Below are 20,214 nucleotides of genomic sequence, written 5' to 3'. Positions count from 1 at the left end.
TTTTTTGTCTGTATTTTCCATGAATTTGTCTATTTTTTCCTCATTTTTGTCTGCTTTTTGCTTCAGTTCTTGGAGGATTCTCAGTATTAGAGATTTGAATTCCCTATCAAGTAGTTCTAGTGCCTTTTCTTCCACTGGAAAGTCATCTGGCATTTTATTTTGGATGCCTACTGGAGCCATCCTGTCCTGTTCTTGTAAATGTTTTGATATTGTCTGCTGTCTTTGAGGCATTCAGTAGTTATTTTTCTGATTTATTGATTGTAGGTTTGTTTGTTTTGTTCTTTTTTTATCTGGCTATGTCTTTGCAGGTGGGCTGTGTGTTCTTTGTTGTTTGCTCGTCTGTGGGCCCAGTACTTTTCACCTCTTTCTCCAATTGGCAATGTCAGTGTCTCAGATAAGGTAAAGCAGGGCAGGTCTAGCTGAAGAGGAGTTACTGGGACGGGTTGTTTGTGGCACTTACTACAGCCACCAGGGCGGGTCGGTAATCAGTGCAGGGCAGGTTCCAGTAGGCTGTGCCTGTGGTGCTTGGTGGTGTGATGTTAAGCGCACGGTGCAGGTAGGCAGGATGTAGCGGGGAGATTGTTATGTGTGGAGCTAAGTTGGATATGGGAGAAAGGAGAGAGGAATAGGCACCAATAACATACAAACAAACAAAAAAGAAGGCTAGGGGAGCTTGACGTTGGAGTGGAGAGATGAGAGACTGTGAAATGGAGAAAAACAAAACGGGGAAGAGGAAGAAAAAAAAAGAAAAGAAAAGAATGAATAAATAAAAATCAGAAAGGAAAAAGAACAGCAAAGTTCCCAGGGATCCCGCAGGTGTGGCTATGAGTTCTGGGGAAGTTGTTCTCAGGTGTTGTATAACAGCCTGGCTAGAAGGTGTAGAGGTATACAACGCCAGGTATTCAGGGAACAGAAAGAGAAGGAAGATATAGAGAGACGAGAAACTGAGCAATGAAAAAAGACAAAAAGGGAAAAAGAAAGAAAACAAAACAAAAGAAATTTAAAAGAAGAAGAACAGGAAAAGCCCCCCAAAAAACAAAAAAACAAAACCAACGAGAAAAGAAATGCTCTCAGGGATCCCTCTGCACGTCTGTGCAAGCTGAGGGGGTAGGTTCCAAGCCACGCAGCATCGCCTGGCCAGAACGGGCTCCCAACTCAAGAAAAGGAAAAGAAAACAAACAAACAGTTCAAAACAAACAAACGAACAAAAGCCCTGGGATACCACCAGCATGGCAGCCCAGACTGGGAGGCCGTTCCACACCTGAACTGCGCTCCGCAGCCTCTCAGGAAGAAGCAAAGATGGCGTACAGAGCCAGGTATTTGAGCGAAAAGAGGGGCAGGTGGTGAGAGGTAAGGAAGAAATCAAAAGAAGCAGAAAAATGCAACACCAGCAGCCAACAAAGGGCACTCAGAGAGCTGGCCTGGGTGGGTGGAATCCAAGTAGCCGGTGCTTCCTGGACAAGAGATTGTGGCCGCGGGAAGCAGAGGAGGCCGAGTGGGGGTGAAGAAGAGTGGGGGGTGGGAAAGCATATTTCGCAAATTACTGGTTGTTTTGTCTCCCGCTGTAAGCTCCGTGAAGCTGCTTTCTCATACCCTCTGTTTGGTGGTCTCCGATAGTCCAAGATGGCAGATCTGCACTGTGTTAGCTGGTAGGGGACCTCTGCATAAATCTCTCCTTTCTCTCCGTTCTCTGTCAGTTTCCTCACTCCATTTGGTGCCTGGCTGAGTTCTTTATCTCTTCATTTGATGTTTTAGGTTTTCATGATTGTTGTTTTTTCTGTTTGGCTTAGTTTTTCGGATCTTTGTTGTGGAGGGACGGTATGGTGCTTTTCCCTAGAGTGCCATTTTCCATAACTTTTTTAATGATCTGAATTCCATTAATAAGTATAAATGAGTCGAAAATATAGATATTATAAGGAAATTAACTATTTATTACATTGCATATGCTTATATTATAAATTATTGCTTAACAAACATCTATAATGTAAAATATACCCACCACAGTTAATAACTGTATTAAATAATATAACCCAATTTCACGTTTTTTGTTCAGTTAAAGCAGTTTTCTTAATAAACACTTGTATGTTTCTGAAAAGTAAAGATAACAAAGCCATCTTTCTCCACATTCAATTTTTGTACATTCCAAAGGCCCATTTCCATTGTCTTTTTCAGTGACAGCTGAACTAATTGGGGTGAAAGCAGGTGATGTAAGTAACACTGATTCTCACTGCATTCTCTACAGAGCTTCTAGATTCCTTCTAGATTCTCTATAAAGCACAGGATGTATGGGCGAATGCTCCCTAGACGCAAGCTCCATAGAATGATGTACTAACGTACTTATGCATCCTGCTGGAAGTATCCCCTGAAGTGGTAAAAGTGAACATTAAGTTTTTAAAATAGCTTTCTTTTAAACAACGGGAAAATCTGGTTAAAGTGTAACCCCGTATTTGTCCCTGCCAGAGGGCTGATTGATGAAGACAAATACATATGCTTTGCGAGCTAAAGCAGCTGAGTCCCACTAATTTCATGATTCCAATCACTGTAGAATCTGAAAATATATTTGTTGACTATAGTCTCCATGGATATTTGTGTGTGCTAAATTAAAACTGAACACTGATTTCCTGCAAAAGTGAAAAGCAATTAATTAATGTATTAATTCCATTTCAAAGTAAAGATGGTTGTTGATTTGAGGATGATGTGTGCTTGTATCAAAAACATTCTTTCTGGGGAATGTGATTAATGCCACTGATTGTACACTTAGGACTGGTTGAAATAGCAAATTTTGGTGATATGTATTTTCACACAATAAAAAGAATGCCACCATAATGAGAGAGAGTTTGTTTAATTTTCCAAAGGTCTTGAATTATGTCTTAGACTTAGGCTCATCTTACACTTTCAGGTAGTGTTACCTTCTGTTAAGGCAAAAATAAGCCAAATTGTAAACATTGTTCACAATAACATCAGTAGAGGACTTTTTATTTGCTATGTGTGCTTACCTATGGTGAGTAATTTGATGTTTTTCGTTATATAGCCTCTATATATATCTTTTTTTTCCTAGTCTCACTCCCTCAGTGATCTCATATACCCTCATGACTTCAATTATCACCTCTAAGTGCAAGACTCTAGTGACAGTATTCCCTGAGGCCCAGATCTTTATTTTCAGTGTTCTTGTGAAAATTTCCATGTTGATATCTGCTAGCACTTCAAACCCAGCTTGTTTAAACCTGAATTCATCATTTTATGTCCCCAAACCAACTCTTTCTTGAGCTTCTCATCTTGAAATGTTCGCTTGCTCTGAGTTCAATCAGTTTTCAGATTCCAGTTACATCTTCCATATTGTTTCTCTCAAATCCCTTTCTTTTGTTCTCCCAGTGCTACATGAATTCAAGTCCTTGTTCAAGGCTTTTCTATTTCAAGGACTTTTACTTACCTTCTAGGTTCTAATGTCTGATATTTCCCAACTCGTTATACAGTAATTACTACTTATGTAATTCCCTTACTTAGAAACTCTTATTATCTCTCTGTTTCCTGGTACAGTCCAGAACCTTAGCCAGGGAATTAAGGTTGAGACCCTCCACAATCTAACTACATTGCTCATACCAGTGTTATGTCCAAAGAACATTTTATATGGACCCTAGGCTGATTATATTTTCTCAAACAAAAATTGTTGTAGGCTGAATAATGACCCCACAACAATGTCCCAGTCCTAATCTCTGGAACCTGTTAATATGTTACTCTACATGGTAAAATGGACTTTTCAGATGTGATTAAGTTCAGGATCTTGAGAATGGGAGATTTTCCTGGGTTTTCTGGTGGGTCCAATGTAATCACAAGGATCCTTATAAGAGGGATACAGAAGGTCAGAGAACAGAGAAGATGCTATGCTACTGACTTTGAGACAGAGGAAAAGGTCTCAGGCCAAGGAATACAGGTGGCCTCTAGAAGCTGGAAAAGGAAAGGAAACAGATTCTCCTCTGAAGCCTCCCGAAGGAATCAGCCCTGCCAGCACCTTGATTTTAGCCCTGTAAGGCTCATTTCAGACATCTGACCTCCAGAACTGTAAGATAATAAAGTTGTGCTGTTTCAAGCCACTAAATTCGTGGTAATTTTTATAGCAGCAGTAGGCAAATAATACAATCAGGATATATATTTGAATATTTTTTTTGATTGTTGTATTATATGAAAAGTTTTATAAAGGAATAAAATGAAATCACATATAGGTAAAACTTCAACAAATATTTATTGATTAAAAAACATGAAATCAAGATTATGCATAATTATTCATGATACCCATTTCCCTTTATTTCTGTTTAACTCTCTTGGCTTTTCTCTTATTATTCTGCCCCTCAGTCTGTCTCCACTGAAGGTTCAGAATGCTCTACTCAGCATTAAACATTGAAGTTATTCAAGGCTCAGTCTGGGGTTCTTGTTCTGTATTTTCTCTCTCTAGACAATACAATCCCATCTACATGCATAGCTCCATCACCATTTATACACAAATAAATCTCAGATTTATATCTCTAGATCAGATAACTCTTCTGAATTCTAGACCCACATATCAAACTGCCTATTTTACATCTCTATTTAAATATCTCAACAGGTGCAAAACAGAACTCAGGATTTTTCCTCCAGTTTTTCTCCCTTGCAGTATAACCTATCTCAATGAATGGGACCATCATCCATTCAATTATGCAAACCCAAACAATTAAAAACAAAAACTTGAGTTGTTTATTCATTCAGAAAATACCTGTTCAGCACCTATCATATGGCAAGTCCTGTTCTAGGCATTAGGGCTACTGCAGTGTATCCTACAGACAAGTACCTGCCCTATGGAGTGAAGAAGGAAAATGATAAGCTAATAAAAAATATAACATTTCAGATGGTGCAGTAAGCTCATATTATATCTTGAGAAGAGTTTGGTTGTCTCTCTCCATTAATCTACAAGGGTGCAGTTAAGGAGAGAGAGGGATTCTTACAGAAACTAGTATTTCTTTCATGGCTGCATTCCCTCTGCTGTTATCTGTCTAAACACACCTTTCATTTCCCTCCCTTTTGCTTACTGTATTCCAGCCACACTAGCCTCTTTGTTGTTCCTGTAATTTCAGGCACAATTCCATTATGGGGTGATCCTTTTACCTGGAATTCTCTTTTCTTGGTATCCACATGGCTTATGATCTCACCTTCTTTAGGTCTTTGCTCTAAGGTCATTTTCATTGTGCGGTCTTCCATGACCACTCTGTTTAAATTTGTATTTCATAACACACTTCCTACCTCCCATTTGCAATTACATTCCTCCATGACACATATTTCCAGCTGATGTGCTATATATTTTATTGTATTTATTTATAGGTTTATTGTCTTTACCCCCCACTAGATTATACATTTCAGTGTGAGTAGGGATTTTTTTTCTTGTTTGCTTGTGTATCCCCAGTGCCCAGAACAGTCCAGGCCACATAGTAATTTCCCAATAAATATTTATGATGGAAGGAAAGTAAGAAGAAAGAGAGGGAAGAAGGAGGGAGCTATTATTCCCTTCTCTCTAAGTGCAAGTTGGTAGCAACTGAAGTATTTTACATACGGGATGCCATGATTAGATTTCCATTTGGGAGAGAGTACACTGGCTGCTGGGCAGACAAGGTCCTGCCTGCCTTTCCTACCTTATCTTTTATGACTCCCATTCTCATTTGTTATTTTACAACCTCACTGGATTTCTTTCCGACCTGAAACATGGCAAGCTTCATCCTGTCTCAGGGCCTTTGCACTAGCTATTGCCTTGGCCTGCTGGTGTAGTGGTTAAGAGCTCAGCTGCTAACCAAATGGTCGGCAGTTTGAATCCACCAGCCACTCCTTGGAAACCCTATGGGATGGTTCTGCTCTGTCCTATAGGGTCACTGTGAGTTGGAATCGACTCAACACCAATGGGTTTTTTTTTTTCCCTTTGCCTAGAGTACTCTCCCTCTAGATGTTTTCATTGTTTGTTCCTTTTCATTATTTATGTCTCAGGTTAAATAATTGTCAACATAACAGGGAGAACTTTCCTGATAACCATAGCTAATATAGTTTCCACTGCATACCCACCCAGTCACTCTCTAACATACACAGTTTCATTTTGATCATAGTACTTAGCATAAATTGTATTGCTTATTTATTTGCTTATGTGTGGATTTTCTGCCCTTCTCCTCAATAAGGTGTAAGTTGCATAGTGTTAGGAGCCTTGGTTGTCTAGTTAACTGTTTTATTCCTAGTGCCTAGAACAGTGCCTGTAATATAGTAGATAAGCAGTAAACAATGAGTGAATCAAAGGATAAAAAGAGGGACAATGTGAACAAAGGCTTAGATGTAGGCAAAGATTGACTTGTTCGGGGGAAAATAAATTTATCAGTTAAACTAGAAAAATATATAGAAGAAAAGATTAAATAAGTAAGCATACTGGCATTGGACCATTACTCTTTTGAACAACCAGTGTATCATATAGACAAGTACCTACCCTATGGAGTAAAGAGGTTTATTTATGCATTAGCATATCCTTCAGTTTTTCTCTGATTTAAAATAGACCTCCAGTGAAACTGATTGCCGAAACAATTGTTTTCTAATTGCTCTAATTTCTGTATCTATGCCTTATGTAGGAGCCCTGGTGGCCCAGTGGTTAAGAGCTAGGCTGCTAACCAAAAGGGCGCCAGTTCGAATCCATCAGCTGCTTCTTGGAAACTCTATGGGGCAATTCTACTCTGTCCTATAGGGTTGCCATGAGTCAGAATCGACTGCACGGCAATGGGGTTGATTTGGTTTTTCTGGTATGCCTTACCTATGGAATTTTAGGGTATATTAAAAAAGAAAAAGGAAAACATGGAAATGTTTACAAATGTAGATCCCAGGGATATAGTCCAGGAATTCTGATTTAGTGGACCTACGTTGAGTTGTAGGAAACTGAATTTTTGGTAAGCTTTTCAGATAATTTGATGCAAGTCTTATGTGGCTTTTACCTTGAAAATACAGCTTCATTTGTTTAAAAATGTAGTAGCAAGAGTGATTTGTATTCAGTGGATCTCAGCTATTTCCAATGTAAACAAAGGATTAAGGCCAAAACACTGTGTAAGCTAGACTAGTTTAATGATATTCTTTGCCTCTTCCTGCACCAGATTCATATACTTAGTATTAAATTAAAAATGGTTCCAAAAGCTTGGCATGCATGCCAATCCCTAAATGTACCTCAGTTTTCTTACTTGTAAAACGGAGATGGTAATGCCATCCCCTAAGGTAAAACACACAGTTCTTGGAAGAGAAACTAAATGAGTAAAAATGGCATCAGAAGGAAAGTGCTAGCTAATTAGTAGTAGTTTTGAAGAATTCATTATTCTCACCCACATCAAAAAGGTAGGAGCAAATCTGAATCTGGTTACAAGTTACTTTGAATAATTGTCCAAATGGTTTTTCAAACAATATTTTTTGTCTATATGTGCCATTTATTTTGCCACAAAATGAAAACGGATATAGACTATTCTAATAGTTACAACTAATTTTAATGAAGAAATGCTACTTTCAAACAGAAATTTTGAGTACAGGACATGCATAATTATTTATGTATTTAGTGACTTTGCAAATGAGTTTCTTGTAGAATTAACACTGTCCACATAGGTCTGTGTTTTGAGAACAATCCCATTAATGGAACACAGGCAAATGAAAAGTACACAATTGCCCACATGAATAGAATTGTTGATTGAACTAATATTAGGGAAGCCAAAACTAAAATAAGCATATATGCTATACATACTGTGTGGAAAATTGACTTTTTAAAAAAGGAATTGACAGAATTGTTTTGATTCTCCTGGAATCCAGGTTTCTGGGTTCATAGAATTGGAGTGATGCACCCAGGCCATCCGCCCTTAGGTGTCGTTTTAAACCCTGGAGTCACCTTCAGGTCAAAGGGTAGCCTAGTAAGCAGCTTGGAGCTTTGGTGGCAAAGTGTTTAAGAGCTCAGGCTGCTAACCAAAAGGTTGGCAGTTCGAATCTACCAGCTGCTCCTTGGAAACCCTATGGGGCAGTTCTAGTCTGTCCTGTAGGGTCACTCTGAATCAGAATTGACTCGATGGCACTCAACAACAACAACAATAAGCAGCTTAGGGGAGACCATTTGGCCTTAACCACCGCACCACCAGGGCTCCTACTCTTGAGGAGAGGGCAATAATTTAGAACTATTATCTACATGGGGCCCTTGTGGTGCAGTGGTTAAGAGCTCAGCTGCTTTTGGTTAGCAGCCATAGCTCTTAACCACTGTGCCACCAGGGCTTCTTAACATATTATACTGAGTACAAATTGAGATTAGTGATTGAGAAACACTGTGGACCTGACAAAGAAGCGTATTATTAGGATATAGGTGGTGATGAGAGTATAGTGTTCCATAGCTCCATCCTGGGTTTAGACAATAATACTTTTTAGGAGTATATTAATTAGGGTAGGCTATGCCATCGTACAGGAACCCTGGTGGTGCCATGGTTAAGTGCTCGGGAGAAAAGACCTGGCGATCTAATCTTATAAAGATTAACCCATTGCCTTTGAGTTGATTCCAACTCATAGCGACCCTATAGGACAGAGTAGAACTGCCCCTTAGGGTTTCCAAGGGGTGGCTGGTGGATTCGAACTGCTGACTTTTTTTTTTGGTTAGCAGCCTAGGAAACCCTGTCCTGTAAGGTTGCTAGAGTCGGAATTGATTCAACAGCACACACAACAACAGACCATAGTAACAAATAGATTAAAATATGAAATGACTCAATAAAATTGTAGCTTATTTCTTGCTCACCTGAATCCAGAGAGGTTCCAGATTAGTTAGTTCTACCTTCTCTAAAACAATGTTACCCAGGAGTTTGCAATCCAGGTGGCCAGAAAGGGAAAAGAATATGGAGAAAGCACCCTGACTTCTTAAAAGCTTTGGCCTGGAAGTGACACAAATCCCTTCCACTCATGTGCCACTGGGAAGAACTAGTCTTGTAGTCATACCTCGGTAGAAAAAGTGCTGGAAAATAAAGTTGGCAGCTGGACAATTGCTAACTAGGTATGACTTCTTACTAAAAAATAATAAATTAGATTGTAATGGACAGACACCCATCTCTAATAGGAGATTATTCATTGATATTGAATTTAACATGGCCTAAAATGATTTGCATATGAGAGGGTATAGTTCTTTATTGGTATATGAGGCCTAGCAGGCCAGTATACATTGAAGTGAGCACCCCTGGATTTTGTACACATTTGAAATATATATTTCTGGGTGTTTGTTTAAGTGAGAAGATGTTCCTAAGGCAATTACAGAGGAAAATAAACAAAATAAAAATAAAGAAGCTCTAGTTCTGCAACCTGCATAAGGCTCTTTAATAGCCACTCTCATCTAATCATTTTCAAATAAAAAATGAATAGAATTGTGAATGTTGTTAGAATAATTTACTGTTCATCAGGAATGAGAAATGATAGAATGATTTACTGTCCTCACATTTTCTAATCAAAATCAAATGAGAACAGTCAAGCCTTTAGCCTCTGGGCCATGAGGAGGGAAAGGAAACTTGAGCAAGTTAAGGACAAATGGCATTCAACTGCCTCTGTTATCTTTGTAAACTACTGGTTTCTTTGTTAGAAAGGCCTTAACAAAAGAAGTTACCATAGAAATCAATTTTAAACTTCTCTATCCTGATTCTAACCCCTGAGAAAATACTAAAGTGAAGCATAAATGTCAGATTTTGTTTGGCAGGCTGTATAAAATAAATTAATGGTTGTTTCCATGCTGCTAGAAAGGCAGTTTTAAGAAGATGTATAGTGATCTTTTTGACTGTAAAATAAATTTGGTTATTGAATCATTTATATAGACTTAAACCACATTTAGAATGATGTAGAATAAAGAGTGACCTTTCACCCTATGCTACACTCACTATGCTACCCAGATATTATTATATTATTTTTGCCTCCGTCTCAAGGTCAATGAATTGATAAACATGTTGCCTATATAAGTGCTATACAAATAAGTACTGTGTTGGTTTATCAATGAGCCACTTGCAATGGCTTGCTAAATTTACCATCTGTTTTTAGTTCCTGTATTGGAGGCTTACATGTGAAAATCACAAGAAAAATACATTTCTCATTCACTTAAATACTCCTAGGTCAGAAGAAGTTGAAATTACTACTTTCATTGTTTATATTGCTAAATTATTATGCTCCTTGAATTTTCTTTGCAAAACATAGGGGTCCCATGACTTGTTTGACAACTTAAAGTGCATAAGGTAAACAGTTCAAATGTGACTATGATTATTGATGTTTTAACCTTGAAATGGCTAAAAGCTATTTTAATAGGTTTTGTCATAGATGGAAGTTTATTTTGACACCTTTCTTCTTGCCAATATTTGAACAGAACAAGGGGATACTGTGTGGTTTAAAATCGGAAAAGGTATGCACCAGGGTTATATCCTTTCACCACACTTATGCAATCTGTATGCTGAGCAAATAATCTGAGAAACTGGACTATATGAAGAAGAACAGGGCATCAGGATTAGAGGAAGACTCATTAACAACTTGTGATGTGCTTGCTGAAAATGAAGAGGACTTGAAGCACTTACTGATGAAGGTAAAAGACTACAGCCTTCAATATGGATTACATCTCAACATAAAGAAAATAAAAATCCTCATAACTGGACCAATAAGCAACATCATGATAAACGGAGAACATATTGAAGTTGTCAAGGATTTCGTTTTACTTGGATCCACGATGAACCTCATGGAAGCAGCAGTCAATAAATCAAATGATGCATTGCATTTGGCAAATCTGCTGCAACAGACCTCTTTAAAGTGTTGAAAAGCAAAGATACCACTTTGAAGACTAAGGTGTGCCTGACCTAAGCCGTGGTATTCTCGGTTGCCTCATATGCATATGAAAGCTGGACAATGAATAAGGAAGACTGAAGAAGAATAATGCCTTTGAATTATGGTATTGGAGAAGAATATTGAATATACCATGGACTGCCAGAAGAACGAACAAATCTATCTTGGAAGAAGTACAGCTAGACTGCTCCTTAGAAGCGAGGATGGCAAGACTTCATCTCACATACTTTGGACATGTTGTCAGGAGGGATCAGTCTCTGGAGAAGGACTTCATGTTTGGTAAAGCAGAGGGTCAGCAAAAAAGAGGAAAACTGTCAATGAGACTGATTGAAACAGTGGCTGCAACAACGAACTCAAACATAGCAACGATTGTAAGGATGGTGAAGGACTGGGCAGTGTTTCATTCTGTTGTACATAGGGTCACTGTGAGTCGGAACTGACTCAGCAACACCTAACAATAACATTATTGGTTCATAAAAATTCCACAATTATTTTTGTAATGTTAAAATATTCTTATCTAAGAAGAATGAATTGTAATTGGCCCGCTTATGTAGCTTCAAAAGATAAAAAAAAAAGTGCCATTATGTAACTGGAGAAAGATATTGGATACCTCAATACACATGTAACGTTTTCCACTACTTATAAGTCTTTATAGCTAATAGAACCTACAAGGCATGCAAGTTAAAATTGTGAAAAGTAGAGCAAAGTAGGAAGATTCACACTTCCCAATTTCAAATTATACTACAAAGCTATAGTAATCAAAACAGTGTGGTGCTTATATAAGAATAGCCATATAGACGAATGGAGTAGAATTTAGAAGCCAAAAATAAAACTCATACATCTAAGGCCAATTGATTTTCTGCAAGAGTGGGGAAAGAACAGTCTTGTCAACAACTGGTGGTGGGACAATTGGATCTCTATATGCAGGATACATACTATCAGCGTTACTGACTTATCACTGATGATGGTAACCATGATTTCCTGGCTAATGTAGCATTTGTCAAGTTTTTCCTTGTAAAGTTACTGTTTTTGTTTGTTTTTTCATTTCCATACTATACTCTTTGGAGGGAAGTCATTATGTGCAGTGCACACTTAAAAACTGGGAGTTATGCTTCACTTCCTTGAGGGTATTATCTGCATAAATTATTTGGAATTCTTCTGCACAGATTTGTCTGTTCCATCTCATTTATTTATTCAATTATTTATTATATCAGTATAGACTCATGAATATTTATTTTATACTGTGGCTTATTATCCAATTTTATTTTATTTTGCTTTTTAAATTGCTCCGCCTTTGGCAACTGGGAGTTCTTTCAGTTGGTTCCTGTTCCCCTTTGACATACTTACATCATTGTAAGGTTATTATTATTTAATTTTTTTTTAGTACTTACTTACTTTCTGGCCCAAAAAATGCTACAGGGTCATCTTGTATATTTAGTGCCCCATTCCTGGAATCAGCCATTTATAGCCAATGTTTATTTTTATTTACAAATTGGATATTCTCTTTCTTTATATCTTCTAATTGGTTTTTATTTTTATATATGAATGCTGTTAAAACAAACAAAAAAACCCAAACTCATTGCCATTGAGTCGATTCTGACTCATATCGACCCTATAGGATAGAGTAGAACTGCCCCATAGAGTTTCCAAGGAGCACCTTGTGAATTCGAACTGCCGACCTTCTGGTTAGCAGATGTAGCTCTTAACCACTATGCCACCAGGGTTTCCTGAATGCTGTTAATTTTCTTACATTAATTATATTAACTGCTAATTTGTTAAATTCTCTTATTCTTTTTTTTTTGTCTTCTTATTTAATTCTTTTAGGTTTTTCAGATATATAATCATTTATCAATTAAGGTCGATTAATGGTTCTTTTCCAATTCTTATGCGTTTAATTGCTTTATCTTATGATTGCATTGACTGATACCTTCAACATAATATTAAATAGTGGTAGAGACAAAGGGCATCCTTCTCTTTTTTTCCTGACAGTAACAGGAAAGCCGATTTTGTTTCCCTATTATGTCAGATGCTGTTTCCTTTGCCTTGGATGGTTTTACAATAGAATCTCAATATCTAAGTTCATCACTTTTTTTAAGTCTTTGTTAAAATATCACTTTGCAGTGAGACTTAACCTAACCTGTGTATCATTTCACTTACTCCCACTCCATATCCCCAATCAGGCTTTCTAATTTCCCTTACATCACTCTATATCCATAACACTTGTCAACTTCCAGCATATCATATTGTGTACTTATTTATTGTGTTGTTTATTGCTTGTCTCCCCCTTCCCCATGAAAATATAAGCACCTTGAGGGCAGGCAGTTTTGTTTGTATTGTTCACTGATCATTCTCAGCCTAGAACAATGTCTGGCATACAATAGTTCCTCAAGAAATATTTGTGGAATAAATTAGTATGTAAATTCTTCATCATAATCCTCAGAGTATTTCATTTTTGCCACTTTTAGAGTTGATATCTATGTATGTATATGTATATGTATCTATATAGCTACAGATACATCTATAGATATATAGATAGATACATATAAGATATATAAATATATAATGCATTCTTAGACCCAGAAAAGTGCTTTGCGTGTATTATGTATTCAAAAAACAGCAATAAAACAAACTTTTTCAATCATTATATTTGTGTTTGCAGACCCAGACCAATTAAGAGATCTAAGTCTGTTTTGCAAGATCAACTGTTAAGCTACATGGCACTGTTTAAACTGGACCCTCTATTATTTTGATCCACCAGTCGACTCCTCATTCTCCTTGTCCAGCCTCACAGCCCTTCTTTCTATCCCTTTAACGTACTAACTTTGCACAAACTCAGGGAATATTTTATCTTGCTCTTCTCTTTGTAATGCTTCTTTTTAGTTCTTCATAGGTTTCCCAGTTCTCAAGCCACTTTGTTTTAATATAGCTTACAACTATCAAATCTCAACTAAATCTTTAGTTTACATGTTTACTGTGTATCTCTCCAGCTAGAGCACAAAGAATGTTCCATGAAAGCATAAACTTGTATTTCTTCCTGATTACTGTAGCTCCACCACCTAGAATGATGACTAGCACCCAGTAGTCTTTCAATAATTACTTATTAAGTGACTGAATGAATGAATGAATGACCAAGGTTTAACTGAAATAGAGGGGAGATTTGTGACTTGGTGTTTTGTTCTGATTTTCCCACTTATCTGTCTTAGAGATATGGCAGGTTCCTTAAATGTAAATAAAGCTCTAAATATGCTTTTGAAGCAGCAGTTCAGCAGTATGTAGGCCAGCATCAATAATAAGAGTTGCAAATCTCTCCATCTGTGGGCTGTGCATTTAAGTGGAATTATCTGAAACGGTTGGTGTTGCATGCAATCTCTGTTGGATTCGGTTTCTTAAAAAATAAATAAATGCAAAGCCAACAATGGGAAGCAGTATGAAACAGATTTTTAAAATGAATACCAAAATAAAGGTTATTGTTACATGGTGCTGGAGGGTTTCAGGTAACGCAATAGGCCTTTCACTGCTTGCTGAGAGAGCATTCATTTCTAACTTCTGAAGTCCTGAATGCTACACACTGACAGAGATTAGCATTGTGATTCTGGGCACAGTCAGCTGCCAAGCTTCCACGGAGCCACTGTTAGTAACCTTTCCAAACACTGACCGTTTCATTATTTTAGTAGTGTGTTTATTTGTTTGTTTGTTTCCCTTACGTTTATGACTCTTAATGTTATGTTTATTTCCAGTAGTGTCTGGACATTCCAGGTAGCATGCATTCCACCTGGCATAAGGAACGGGAGGGAAATTGTCTTGTCTTATTATTATTATTTTTAACAATAATACCTTTTTTTCTTTAGAAAAGCTGAGTGCCTCATTGTAATGGTAAATACTTTCATAAACTGTATTTGATAGACAGCTTGATAAATTGTATCTAAAATTCTAGGTATGGTTACTATCTCTCTCAGACTGTAAGTATCAAATCCTTCTTTAGAAACGAAATTAACTTTGTGTCTGACTTCTTAAGAGGAGCACGCCTTATGCATTGATGGCATGTGTCCCAATCTACAAACCACAGTTAAGGACAAATAAAGGCTATGCTAGTGGGTTTGGTTTTTCTTCTTCCTTCTATCAACTTTTATTTGTAATCAAGTGTATTGATTACAAGTAAGGCCCAAAGTGCTGTCATTACTACGTGTGATTAATCCACTCTTACTAATTCTCTAGTAGTTCTCTAAGTGTAGTCTGACCAAACTGTTTATGAGCACATCAACTATAGATTTCCTTCCATTTTGATGATCAATAATGTAGCAATTGATTATACTAAACAGTGAGCCAATCTGACTGAATTGACCCCACAAGCTTCCGTCTAGCTGTAGCTATTTGAAAACAAAAATCTTCAAAATAATGTTAGAGGACTGTATTGGTAAGATTTCACTAAGTTGTGCAGTATAACAAACAGCCACGAAATCCCAGTAGCTTAAAACAACAAATATTTCTCTCTTGTTTATGTTACTTTAGGGTAAATGTTGCCTGCAGCTCTGTTGAGCGCACTTGAATTTTGTTGTGATCTGTTGGGCACTCTGGACTCTTCTGGGGCAGCCTGTGTTGAGTTCAGATAGGTTTGGCTCAGCTTGACTCCACGTGTCTTCTCATTCAGAAATGCTAGGAAGTAAATAGTTCAATCTACCACACAGGAATTATTCACCAATATAAGCCTTTTACCTCCAAATTTCATCAATTAACAGGGATAATAAATAACTATTTTTAGAACAGCATGATTGCCACTTACGACACTATCTTCAAAGATCAAAAAGAAATACCAGCTATATTTGTTTCCTAAACATTAGAAATAATATTAATTTACCAAACCCTTCTTGAAGCTTAGTTTTTAACTTGCAACCTCTTCATTAATGTGTTACACATATTTAATTTAAATTTAATTTTCTTAATTTTTTTTACTTTTTAAACTTTATTTTACAATATAAAATAGTTATATATTATGCAAAATATTATATAAAATCTATTGTTTAAATATTTCACCTGTTTGTGTTTCTAAAATGTACTCAGAACTTTTAACATCTTTCTCAACTGTTCGTTGGATCTGTTATGACAGAATATGTGATAACAAGGTGTATACAATTTAGACAGGAATCTAAATATGACTTTATAGTTATTATTAAAGTTTGCTCAAACAGTGGCTCAGTTTTTTCACTTTTCTCTCTTTTTACTATTTCTTTGTTACCTTTAAAACACCACTATTAAACATCTAACCACACGTAGCACTAAACTGGCAGAGAGAGAGAGACAATTCCTACCCCTTGGGATTATATAATGCAAATAATCCATTGTCCATTATTTTTGGTTGTGCCCTCCTCTTGCAGGTAGTCTTCCTATCAATTTTCTAGTGACTTTGCTTTGGTTCAGCATAAAGCACAACAAGAATAACATAAGAAAAGAAATATCTATGCTTGAGTACATACAGAAGAAACTGAGACAGCTGTAAAAGTGATTGATGCTAATAAACTGGAGCCATTCAGCTTTGTCAACCAAAGGAAAAATAATTCTCTTTCATGCTTGTCTGAAAAGGCATAAGAGCCCATCTGTGTAGAGTTCATACAGTCTGCCTTCCTTCTGAGGAGACCCAGAAATAATGTTCAGTAGAAAGCCCACTAGTCCCATTTACTCTGCATGAAAGGGTACTGAATGCCACCAGACCTGCCGTGAGTGACTTTTTGCTCCTCATTTAATCACAGCAAGAGTTGTTTTCACACAGCAAGGAATAGGAGACTTTCAAACTAATAAAAGCATAGTTTCCAAAGAAATTTTCGAGAACAGTTCTAATGACTAGTGGAAATTATCCAGTAAAAGAATAGTAAAGCTATAAGCAGAAACAACAGGACTAAGAACATTATTTGTCAACAGGATATGTGAGGCTCTTCACTTGAGACAAAAACAAATCCTAATACTAAAGGACAAATCTGAGTTGGACATGGCCAATAATAAGTGAATATTTCAAAGAACTGAAAATACATTACCAAACAAACTATTAAAGAATTTTACTGTTTGCTTTTTGTGTTTACTAATTTAGGACACTATATTTGCACCATAAAATTTTGGTTACAGCTATTTTTTTCTTTTATCTTTCTGTTTGTCATGTTTTTCCTCCTACATATTTTTATATTAAAAATTCTGTGTGAAGTGAATGAATATATACACGCCAAGGAATGACTTCACTATAGATATGTTTTCAGTTTCCCATTCATGGAACTTCCAAAATTATCTATTGGATATATTATGTTTCCATTTAATAGTCTAACTATTAGATGGAACAGATCTAAGCAGCATAGTTATTTAAACATCCCAAAACAAAGGATAATAGTTTCCTCAGATTATTATCCTTTACTTGTTCTGTCTTACCTATTACCTAATCTCCTCTATTCATTTTTTTTTAACTCAAAATTGGATTTGAGATAATTGCAGATACCCATACAGTTGTAAGAAATAAAACATAGAGAACTTCCGGGCAACTTGGCGCTATAGACAGAAGCACCATGCCGTACCTCCACAGCAAAGATCCAAAAAACTAAGTCAAAGAGAGAGAAATGTCAGTCCTGAAACCCTAAGCTTCAAATGAAGAGATAAAGAACTCAGCCAAGCACCGAATGGAATAAGAAACTGAGAGAACAGAGAGCGAAGAGAAATACATGCAGAGGTCCTCTATCAGCTAATGCAGCATGGATCCGCCATCTTCGACTCTGTTGGAGATTGGCGAACAGGGAGGGACTATAGGAAAGCAGCTTCATGGAGCTCCCAGCAGGAGACAGAATGACCAGTAACCAGCGATATATGCTTTCCCACCCCCCACCCTACTTCACACCCACTTGGCCTCCTCTGCTTCCTGTGGCCACAGTCTCTTAGCTGGGCAGCACTGGCTTCACGCCTGTACCTCTTGGATTCCACCCACCCTAACTGGCCATCTCCCTGGGTGCCATTTGTTGGTTGCGGGTGTTGCTTTTTTCTGCTTCTTTTGGTTTCTTCCATACCTCTCACCACCTCCCAATCCTTTCTCTCAAATACGTGGCTCCGTGTGCCATCTTTGCTTCTTTCTGAAAGGCTGTGAAAGGCCCCTTGACTATGGAACTCCTTCCCGGCCCGTGCTGCCACACTGGTGGGATCCCCCGGGCTCTTTTTTTGTTTGTTTGTTTTGATTTGTTCTATTTTGATTTGTTTGTTTGTTTTATTTTTCTTTTCTCGGCTTGGGAGCACCTTCTAGCTGAGCAGTACGGCACGGCTTGGGAGCTACTGCCTCAGTCTGTGCAGCCACACAGTGGGATCCCTGGGGTCATTTCTTTTTTTTTCTTGTTTTTTTGTTTGTTTACATTCTTTTCTTTTCTCTCTTTTTCCCTTTTTGTCTTTCTTCATTTCTCAGTTTCTTATCTCTCTATACTTACGTTCTCTTCCTGTCTCCTGAATACCTGGCACTATGTGACATCTCGACCCCTTCTGGCCATGCTGTACTTCATGGCCTGGGAGCAACTTCCTTAGTCCTAGTAGCCGCACTGGTGGGATCCCTGGGGACTTTTTTTTCTAATTTTTATTTATTCATTTTTTTCTTTTACTCTTTTTTTCTTTTTGTTTTCCTCCATTTCTCAGTCTTTCATCTCTCCATTCCAATGGCAAGCTCCCTTAGCACTCTTTTTTGTTTGTATGTTTTTAGCTCTTGTTCCTCTCTCCTCTCTCTCCTCTTTCAGATACCCATCTTAGCTCCACACAACACAATCTCGCCCCTCCTTTCTGCTTACCTACACCATGTGCTGAATATCACACCCCCAAGCAGCATAAGCATGGCCTACCAGAACCTGCCCTGCACTGATTACTGGCCTGCCCTGTTGGCCCTAGTACGTGCCACACACAAGTCATCCCAGCAACTCCCCTTCAACTGGACCTGCCCAGCTGTTCCGTACCTGAGCGACTGACCTTACCCATTAGAGAAGGAGGCAGAAAGTATCGTACCCACAGATGAGCAAACAAAAAAGAATGCACAGCCCGCCTGCTCAGACATAACCAACTAAAACAAAAAGTAGACGAAATAAACAAATCTACAATTGATAAATGAGGAAAATAACTACTGAATGTCCCAAAGACAGCAGACAATATCCAAATACATAAAAAAAAGACAAGATGGTTCCAGTAGGCGTCCAAAATAAAACACCAGATGACTTTCCAATGAAGAACTACCTGATAGGGAATTAAAATCTCTAATATTCAGAGCTATCCAAGAGTGGAAGCAAAAAGCAAACAAAAATGAGGGAAAAATAGACAAATTCATGGAAAAGCCAGGTAAATTCATGGAAAATACAGACAAAAAAGGGAAGAATTCAGGAAAATAATACAGGAACAAAATGCCAAAATAAATTCACAACTAGAAATCATACAAAAACAACAATTAGATGTCCAAAAGATAAACAACAAGATTTCAGAAATGGACAGTGTCATAGAACGCCTGAGGAACAGGTTTGAAACGATAGAAGACAGGATCAGCAAAATTGAAGACAAACACTTGGCTAAAACTCTGAGGAAAAATCAGAAAAAAGAATAAAGAAAAACGAAGAAACCCTGAGAATTATGTGGGATTCAATCAAAAGCAAAAATTTTTGAATGATCAGAGTTCCAGAACATGGGGAGAAAACACAAAACACAGAGAGGATTATTGAAGAACTGCTGACAGAAAACTTCCCCGATATCATGAAAGATGAAAAGTTGAAGATCCAAGAAGCACAATGAAGCCCATATAGGATAGACCCCAAGAGAAAATCACCAAGGCATATCATAATCACACTTGCTAAAACCAAAGAAAACAAAGAATGCTGAGGACAGCTCGAGAAAAATGAAAAGTCACATACTTAGGGGAAACAATAATACTAAGCTCTGATAACTTGGCAGAAACCATGCAGGCAAGAAGGCAATGGGATGACATCTATAGAGCCTTGAAGGAAAAAAATTGCTAGCCAAGAATATATATCCTGCAAAACTCGTTCAAATATGCTGGTGAAATTATGACATTTCCAGTCAACGGAAATTAAGGGACTATGTAAAAGCCAAACCAAACTTACAAGCTTGATTAAAGGGAGTCCTTCGATTTGAGAACAAACAACATCAGACCACAGGCAGAATCTAGGATGCAGGATCATACCAGCCAGTTACCAACTTAGGAAATGAACTCTCAAGGACTATCTAAAACCAAAAGAATTACAGTAGGGAACCAGAGAGGTTAATCTTTAAATTAGAACAACATCAGAACAATAGGAGAGAATAAACAGTGTAGATATAGAACCTTCTAATGGAGAGGAAGGCAAGGCAATA

The 20,214-nt window shown here is 37.5% G+C and overlaps 1 pseudogene; it reads right to left on the bottom strand.

Moving 5' to 3' along the window:
• LOC111821121 (cytochrome c oxidase subunit 7B, mitochondrial pseudogene) overlaps nt 1-5,229 on the bottom strand; it is a 74,184-nt pseudogene extending 68,955 nt beyond the window's left edge.
• Between the last annotated feature and the right edge of the window lie 14,985 nt (nt 5,230-20,214).

This window comes from Trichechus manatus, unplaced genomic scaffold, assembly GCF_000243295.1.
Source record: "Trichechus manatus latirostris isolate Lorelei unplaced genomic scaffold, TriManLat1.0 scaffold00066, whole genome shotgun sequence".
Classification (NCBI taxonomy): domain Eukaryota; kingdom Metazoa; phylum Chordata; class Mammalia; order Sirenia; family Trichechidae; genus Trichechus; species Trichechus manatus.
This window is presented reverse-complemented; position numbering and strand designations above follow the sequence as displayed.